Consider the following 9,065-nt stretch of genomic DNA (forward strand, 5'->3'; position numbering starts at 1 on the left):
TTAACAAAGATAAGGAAACAAAAACACATAAATTGTTGGTCACTCATAGCAGGAAGATTGTCAGGCCGAACTGATAATGCAATCAAGAACTATTGGAGCACTCATCTACTTAAGAAACTTAAGAAAGAAGGAATCAAGCCCAGATAACTAAATGCCTTTTGTAAATCACTAAATGCCTTTTGTAAATCACTTCCTAATGTTGACTTTTTTTTCCTTTTAGGCTTACAATGAGATGTATAATACTTACATTTTAAGCTTAGAATGAATCAGCCGTATAAAATAAATTAAGCTAGGAAAAAAAATGAATGGAAGCTTCAAAAAACTAAAAGTTAATGAAAATTAAGAAAACTAACCTTATGGATTTGAAAGCTTTGAAGAAGTTGAAATCTAAAGCCTTTGAGAGTTGAGGCTGCAGTGGAGTACTGGAGTGGAAGCTGCAAGAACGGAAGAACCAAGAAGCTCGCTGGAATGGAGTGGAGGGCTTGGAGGCTGCAAGAAACTCGCTGTCGCTGGAGTGGAGTGGAGGTTGCAGTTATGAGTTATGACTTATGAGAAAACAGTCAAAACACAATAAAGTGGCCGCTAGGTTTCCAGACAAAGAAAAAAGTCAAAAAGCAAGCATTGTTTTGAACCGCCGGTTCACCATATCCCGGTTGAACCACCGGTTCCCAGTTGTTGACCGGTTTTGACCGGTTAATTCACTTTTTCGGCTTTAATGGCTAACCGGACCGGATTCTGGACCGGTTCGTGGTTCGATCGGTCGGACCGGCCGGTCCGGTCCGGTTTTCAAAACATTGCCTTTAGCTAAGCTCCCCCTTGAGCTAGGATTTCTTACAAAGGTAAACTTCTCCCCCTTTGCTAATAAATGAGCAATCGCTCCCCCTTCACCTAAGCTCCCCTTGAGCTAGGATTTCTTGCAAAGGTGTCTAGGTTTCCCACTTAAACCTAAATTTCTCCCCCTTTGTCATACATCAAAAATAGCTCCAACGATATCCCAATTATTGGACTCTTTGACCTCTAATGATCATAAATATCATGTATTAATCTCCCATAAGATTGCATACATGTTCACCACTCTTTTGGTCATTTTCTAATATTGAAAAATATTTTCAGATTGTATCATTTAACTACCATAAGTCCCAGTTGACTGGCATCATCAAAACGAGCTTACAGAGACATTCTGTACTCATGAACAGTGTTACCAATCGACTGGTATAAGCCCCAATCGACTGCCCTTGTCAAAATGAGCTCACAGGGGCCTTCTGTGCTCAAAAACATTGTTACCAGTCGACTGGTACACTATTTTAGCAAAAATCAACCTTTCTGAACCAACTTTAGAAATGCACCAGAAATTCCACAGATCTCCAAAAAATCTCAAATTTTGTGAAAAGATCTATTTTATTCATGTCTACTTGGAAAAAAATATATAAAAATATATTTATCATAGACCCCAAGAATGATACAAAATTTAAAATTATCTAAATAGTTCAATTGAATCTTGACCTAAAGTCCTAGTTTGGGCTTCCTTTTGATGGATTTGCCCATATTAAACCACAATGCATCCCTAGCATTGGTTTATATGATATATATACATTCAAAACTAATTTTCATGTAATATAAAACCTTTTTCATATTTTCATGCATGATACTCAACCCAATTGTGTCAATTTCTTGGATTTGAGACTCAAGACTGTCTCTAAACCACTTTGGCACATTTGATAACTCATCTACCATGGGTCCCAAAGGCTCTTCCTAACCTTAGGAATCTTAACCTTAGTCACCTCCCTTGGTGACTCATCCACTATGGCTACACCCACATGGTGTACCATAGGTGACACTTGACCTACAAGCTTGACTTTCTTAATCTTAGACATCTTGTCTTTGGTTAATTTCTTATTGTCCTTCACCTTGGACACCTCTTCCTTGCTATAATTATATGCCACCCTAGCATATTCCATCTTATTGGCTTTGGATGACTCTCCCTTGTCCTTTGTCACACCTCTCTTACCAATGTCATGTGTCACTTTAGCACTTGACCTCCTTTTGGTCTTCGAGGGACCCAATTTGATATTTTTGGGTCTTTGACCATCCAAACACATATCAAGTCCTCTAGGTCCAATAATGAACATATCTAGGACTTTCTCCATTTCTTCAAGTCTTACCTTCAAGGCTTGATTTTCCAATTCTAGGGTTCTAATCCTAGAGTCAACATGTCCACCTTGGACATCCCTAGACCTACCCACCTTCCTAGGCATATGTCTCATTTTCTTGAGATTAATGCTTAGGTTTTCACCCACTTTCCTTCCCTTAGGCAAAGTATTTTGGGTCTTATTAGGTCTACCCTTAGTGTATGATTTTTTAGGGTTATCTACCGTGTTAACCCTATTCCTATCATTATACCTAAATCCACGATTATGCTTGGGTAAATAATCTACATTATTTCTAACAAGCATATAAGAATTAGAGCTTGGATTAAACTTCAAAATAGGGATTACCTTTCCTTTTACTATTGAAGCTCCCCCTTGACTTGTGCTCCTCTTTTTTTCCCATTACTTCAAGTGTGCCAATTTCTTGAGCTCTCCTCTCCTTTGGCACTTTGTGTGGTAGTGACCCCACTCACCACATGTAAAGCACCTAATGTGCTTCTTTTCCTTCTTCTTCCTACAACTCACATTAGTTTCTAAATTAACTTTAGTGAGTTTAGGGTTTACCTCCTTTATCTTTTTGAGCGAAGGACACCTATTCTTGTAGTATTCCATCTTACCACACTCAAAACATTTGATGTGGTCCTTTGTGCTCTTCTTGGTAGTTGAGGTGGAGAGTTGAGCTTCCAAGATCTCCTCTTCCTTGGATTGCTCTTCTTCCTCTTCACTTGAAGATGCGGATGATTCCACTGTTAGTTAGAGCCCTAGAGCCAATCATATGATGATTGTTGTATGGACTCGATGTATCATATTCCTATATACTTATAAAGATATTTCTTTATGGTTATTATACTTACTTGTATTGGTGCCAAATAACTAAGTATAATAGCGTCCTTGAGTAGAAGGCTCTTATCTATATCAATCGATTAGTTGAATCGATAGTGAGATGATATAGAGAACACTACTCTTAATCATTCCTAGTCAAGTATTAACATTCAGGGATAATGTTAATGCGCTGAGACTAGCATGTAGGTCAACTCGATGACTTGATATCACAAGTCATAGATATAGAGATATCAGGTTGACACATGGGTATGCATTGGAGAATGTATACTGAATGACCCGCTATGAGAAAGTATCATAGATCGTTATATGAGTGTCATATACTTTCTCATGTGACTATTAGTATGACTATCAGTCCTTGGACCTGAAGTCACCATGGTTCCCTACATAAGGAGTTACATACTTTGGCTTCGTCAAACGTCACCCGTAACTAGGTGGACTATAAAGGCGATTACTGGGTATGTAACAAATTATGCGGAGGGATGTGAGTGATGTAGATGGGATCTATCCCTCCTATATGACGGGAGCGACATCATCATTCTTGATAGAGTGAGACCACTAAGTGCATAACCATGCCCAAATGAGTCAATATGAGATATTGAACTCATTTGATTAGAGTGAGTCTACTTGGAGTTCAAGATATAGATTGATTAGAGGATGACATGATCTATACCACATTTGATCAATCTAGATGTCAAGGATAGAAGGACATTATCATATATTATAAGGGTCACAATTAGTAGTCACAAGGTGATGTTGGATCTCAACATTCTTGTAACTTGGGTAGTAATGATGTGTTGCTAAATACCGCTCATTACTTATGCTTCTAAATGGGTTTAGGAGCATTGCCAACATTACAAGAACCTATAGGGTCATACACAAAGGGCAATTAGATGGAGAATAGGTTCATATGATGAACCAAGAGGATTAGATTCATGTGATGAACCAAATTGGATTAAGAGTAATCCAAAATAAACTAATTGAATTGGACTCAATTTGATTCATGTGTCAAATGAGTCTAATTTAGACTTGGATTCATTGAGTCGATTTAATTCAATGAATATAGATTCATTAAATTAAATTAGTTTGAATCAAATGGTTAAATTTGATCAACCAAGGGAGATAAGAGATTAAGTTTGACTTGACTTGAGAAGGAAGATGAAGGGTCAAGTTTGACTTGACCAAATGTCACTTCATTGATCAAGTTTGACTTGACCAAATGCCACTTGGCATGGGCCGGCCAATGATGATGTTCCACATCATCAAGGTGTGCCACCTCATGAGGGAGACCAAGAGTCATGACTCTTGGTATTACATGGAGGTTTAAAAACCTCCATGTGTGGCCGGCCACATTAAGGAATCACTTTAGTGTGCATTCAAGCCATCTTCTTCTTCCTCCTCTCTTCCTATCTTCTCTCCCTCTCATCCTTGCCAAGACTCCTTGGAGTGCTAGCACACTCTAAGGTTTCCTCTCCATCTCTTGTTCGTGTGGACACTTCTAGAGGTGTGTACACTTGAACACACTTGAGATCCGATGGACCTTGGACGAGTGGGATTTGCGAAGGGCTTCGCTTCAAAGGTATATCTCTTGTCATGTAGATCTAAAGTAGATCTAGAGTAGAAAAACTAAGTACACAGAAAAATTTTATCTTCGAACGGATCCAGTGGCTAAGAACTTCAGGGTTTCTGCAACGCAAAAAATGGTTTTTGCGGCTCGAAAGTTCTAACAGTGGTATCAGAGCACGTGCGAAGCGTGTACTTGTTTTGTTTTTGTTTTTATGACAAAAATTCAGATCTGTAAGTTTCTATAACTTTACTATTTTTATAGATTTTATGGGTATTTTTCTCGTAGGACACTTGTAGGCTTCGACTACCGAGAAAAACTTTCCGAAACGGCAAGGTCCCGCCCAAATTGATTTGGGACAGTAGCTTAAGGCGATGTAAGATCATAGTAGGACACTCATGAGACTTATTTCACGAGAAGGGGTGCTGCCCTTAACCCCGCAAGGGGCATTGTCCCGCGATCGCGCCTGAAAATCGCTAAATGGGACCGCCGAGAAATTTTAACTCCTAAAATTGTAAAAGCATTAGTAAAATTACAAAAATTTATATATAATACATAATTTAGAATTATGTATGATTTTGTGATGGTCATGGCCCGAAAAACCCAATATGATTGGCAATTCTGTGTTGTAATTCATAATATGGCCTGCGCGCCATTTTATGTGATGTGCGTGTTGTATATATTATGCGACATGCGTGTCGTACCTCCCTTATTTTTATATTCCTATTGTAAAATAGTTTTAGACTCGAATGTAACTCGAGTTTCATATTTGTAATGTACAAAATGGAGTGGTGGAAGGTCCACTCGAGAAGGAGCTACGAGGAGGGTACGAGTAACACATGGCGGTCAAAGGGAGGAGCTTGAAGAAACTGTTGACCCTAGGTTGACCATCCAATCTTCTCATTGGCTTGAGAAGATCGTAGTAGGGTCATGACCTAATCAAAATTTAATTATTCATTGCTTGTGTGTATGTGATGCATGCTAGTGTAGGATAATTAGTGTCATGATGCATATAAGATGCGAATCCACGATTAAATTAGATCTTAATCGAGTCAACTCGAAATGCCTACCAAGTCTTGATACTCATCACTACCTCGATCATTTGTTGTTGTTGAATCTGCCAAAGCAGAGCAACGCATATTATCTTGGTAGGGTTCGGAGGGATAATCTTGGTCTCGCCTATCAAGGCTTGAGTGAGTTCAAACTTAATTAGATTGAGTATAACTAGTTAACTCAATTGGATCGGGTATAACTATAGGCATTTTTCAACAGTTGGACGATAGGATGAAAATCACATTTATACTAAATCTTGGGCGATTTAGCCAAAGCTAACTCAAGTTTTAATGTAAATGAGATTTTTGATCCTATAAACAAGAGTTGCATAGAGATGTAATTGATAATTAGTTATCTACCGATCATACTAAGTCTTGGGTGATTTAGCCAAAGCTAACTCAAGGCGTAGTATGATGTGAATCTTATCCTACAAGAATTATAGTTAATCGGTTAGAATCTAGTAAGTGTGGTTTGACCACATCCATGACTTGATTCTACAAAAATTCTATAATTCAGTGAAAGCATCATTTAATTAAAGGTCTAATTAAATGATTAGTGGAATATGATGTTTATTTTCTTCATTTTTCTGTTGTAGATTGTCATGTCGACAAACACGAACACCTTCTCTCTGCGTTCTATTCTTGATAAGGACAAGTTCAATGGAGCTAATTTCTTGGACTGGTACAGGAATCTGAGAATCGTTCTCACACAAGAACGAAAATTGTACGTCCTAGAGCAGCCCATTCCCGAGGCACCTCCTGCCACTGCCACGTGAGATAATCGAGATGCTTATAAGAAGCATCAAGATGACGCATTAGATGTGTCATGCCTCATGCTCGCAACCATAAACTCTGAGCTTCAGAAGCAACACGAGTTGATGAGTGCTTATGATATGGTTGAACATCTTCGTCAACTATATCAAGGACAAGCGAGGCACGAGAGATTCGAGATCTCCAAGGCATTTTTTCAGTGCAAGATGCAAGATAGGACTCCCGTAGGACCATATGTGCTCAAGATGATTAGGTACATAGAAAATCTACAGAGGTTGGGATTCCCACTTGGCCAAGAGCTGACCACTGACTTGATCTTGCAATCCTTACCAGAGAGCTACAGTCAATTTGTCATGAACTACAACATGAACGAAATTGACAAGCCACTGTCCGAGCTGCTAAGCATGTTGAGAACTGCTGAGCTAAACCTTAAGAAGGTAAAGCCCAACTCCATTTTGATGGTGCAAAAGCATAAAGGCAAGGGCAAACCTAAAGGTAAGGGAAAGTCTCAAGCCAAGGGCAAAGGCAAGGCACTGAAATCTAAAGGAGGGGTTGCCAAGGATGCTACCTGCTTCCACTTCGGTCAAACCGAGCACTGGAAGAGGAACTGCAAAGTCTACCTGGAAGATCTTAAGAAGAAGAGAAGTGAGACTTCTACTTCAGGTATATATGTTATAGAAGTTAATCTCTCTATTTCTTCATCATGGGTATTAGATACCGGATGTGCTTCTCACATTTGTACTAATGTGCAGGCGTTGAGAAATAGCAGGACATTGACGAAGGGCGAGGTGGACCTACGAGTAGGCAATGGAGCACGGGTTACTACTATTGTTGTAGGGACTTACTTTCTATCTCTGCCCTCTGGGCTTGTACTAGAATTAGATGAATGTTGTTATGTGTCTGCTCTTACTAAGAACATAATTTCAGTTTCTTGTTTGGACAAGAAAGGCTTTTTGTTTATCATAAAGAACAAATGTTATTCCGTCTATTTAAACGATATATTCTATTGAAGTGCACCTCTGATGAACGAACTCTATATTCTAGACTTAGAGAACCCCATCTATAACATAAATACCAAAATATTCAAATCAAATGAAATGAACCAAACCTATCTCTGGCATTGTCGCTTAGGTCATATAAATGACAAACGCTTATCCTAGTTCCATAAAGATGGTTTGCTGGACTCATTCGATTTTGAATCATATGAGACATGTGAGTCATGCCTACCGGCAAGATGACCAAGACTCCCTTTAGTGGTCATAGCGAAAGAGCGACTGACTTGTTAGGACTTATACATAGTGATGTATGTGGCCCTTTTAATGTCACTGCCAGAGGTGGTTGTAGGTACTTCATTACCTTTACTGATAACTTCAGTAGATATGGTTATGTGTATTTGATGACACATAAGTCAGAATCCTTTGAAAAGTTCAAAGCATTCAAGAATGAAGTACAAAATCAGCTTGGCAAGAGTATTAAGATGCTTCGATCAGATTGAGATGGAGAATACCTTAGCCATTAGTTTAGTGACTATCTAGCTGAGTGTGGGATTCTATCCCAACTCACTCCTCCTGGAACACCACAGTGGAATGATGTATCTGAAAGGAGAAATCGTACCCTATTAGATATGGTGCGATCTATGATGAGTCACACAGATCTTCCTATATCTCTTTGGGGCTATGCTCTAGACACAGTAGCCTTCATACTTAACCGTGTTCCATCCAAGGCTGTGATAAAGACACCATATATGATATAGACTGGGAGAGATGCCCAGGTGTTTTTTATGAGGATTTGGGGTTGTGAGGCTTACGTTCGACGTCAAGTCTTGGACAAACTGGGACCCAAATCCGATAAGTGCTATTTTATAGGATATCCCAAGGAAATGAAGGGATATTACTTCTACATTCATAGTCAACACAAAGTAGTTGTGGCTAAGACTGGGGTATTTCTAGAAAGGGACTTTGTTTCTAGAAAAACTAGTGGAAGTACGTTCAATCTTGAAGAAGTTCAAGATTTATACCATAGCACTGAAGCCTTGATGGAAGTTGAACTGGAACCACAAAGTGTTGTGGATGATGAGATTGGTCCACAAGGAGTTGAAGAACAACAACCATTTCAAGTAAACATACCTCTTCGCAGGTCTGATAGGGTACGTCGTCAGCCTGAGAGATACTCTTTTCTCTTGTCTGACCATGATGACGTTATACTCGTTGAGAATGAGCCTACCTCCTATCAGGAAGCTGTGATGAGACCAAATTCTAAGAAATAGCTAGAAGCCATGAGATCCGAGATGGAATCCATGTACATCAACCAAGTATGAACTTTGGTTCATCCACCTGAAGGCGTCAACCTCATTGGGTGTAAGTGGGTCTTTAAGAAAAAGACTGGCATGGATGGACTTATATATAAGGGTCATCTGGTAGCTAAAAGTTTCAAACAAATTCATGGTATTAACTATGATGAAACTTTTTCTCTAGTGGCGATGTTTAAGTCCATTCAGATCATGCTTGCTATTGCAGCATACCACGATTATGAGATATGACAGATGGATGTCAAAACCGCATTTCTAAATGAAAACTTACTCGAGGATATGTACATGACACAACCTGAGGGTTTTGTAGATCCACAGCATACTGGCAGAGTATGCAAACTGCATAAGTCCATTTATGAACTAAAGTAAGCTTTTCGGAGCTG

The sequence above is a fragment of the Zingiber officinale genome, chromosome 2A (assembly GCF_018446385.1).
Source record: "Zingiber officinale cultivar Zhangliang chromosome 2A, Zo_v1.1, whole genome shotgun sequence".
Classification (NCBI taxonomy): domain Eukaryota; kingdom Viridiplantae; phylum Streptophyta; class Magnoliopsida; order Zingiberales; family Zingiberaceae; genus Zingiber; species Zingiber officinale.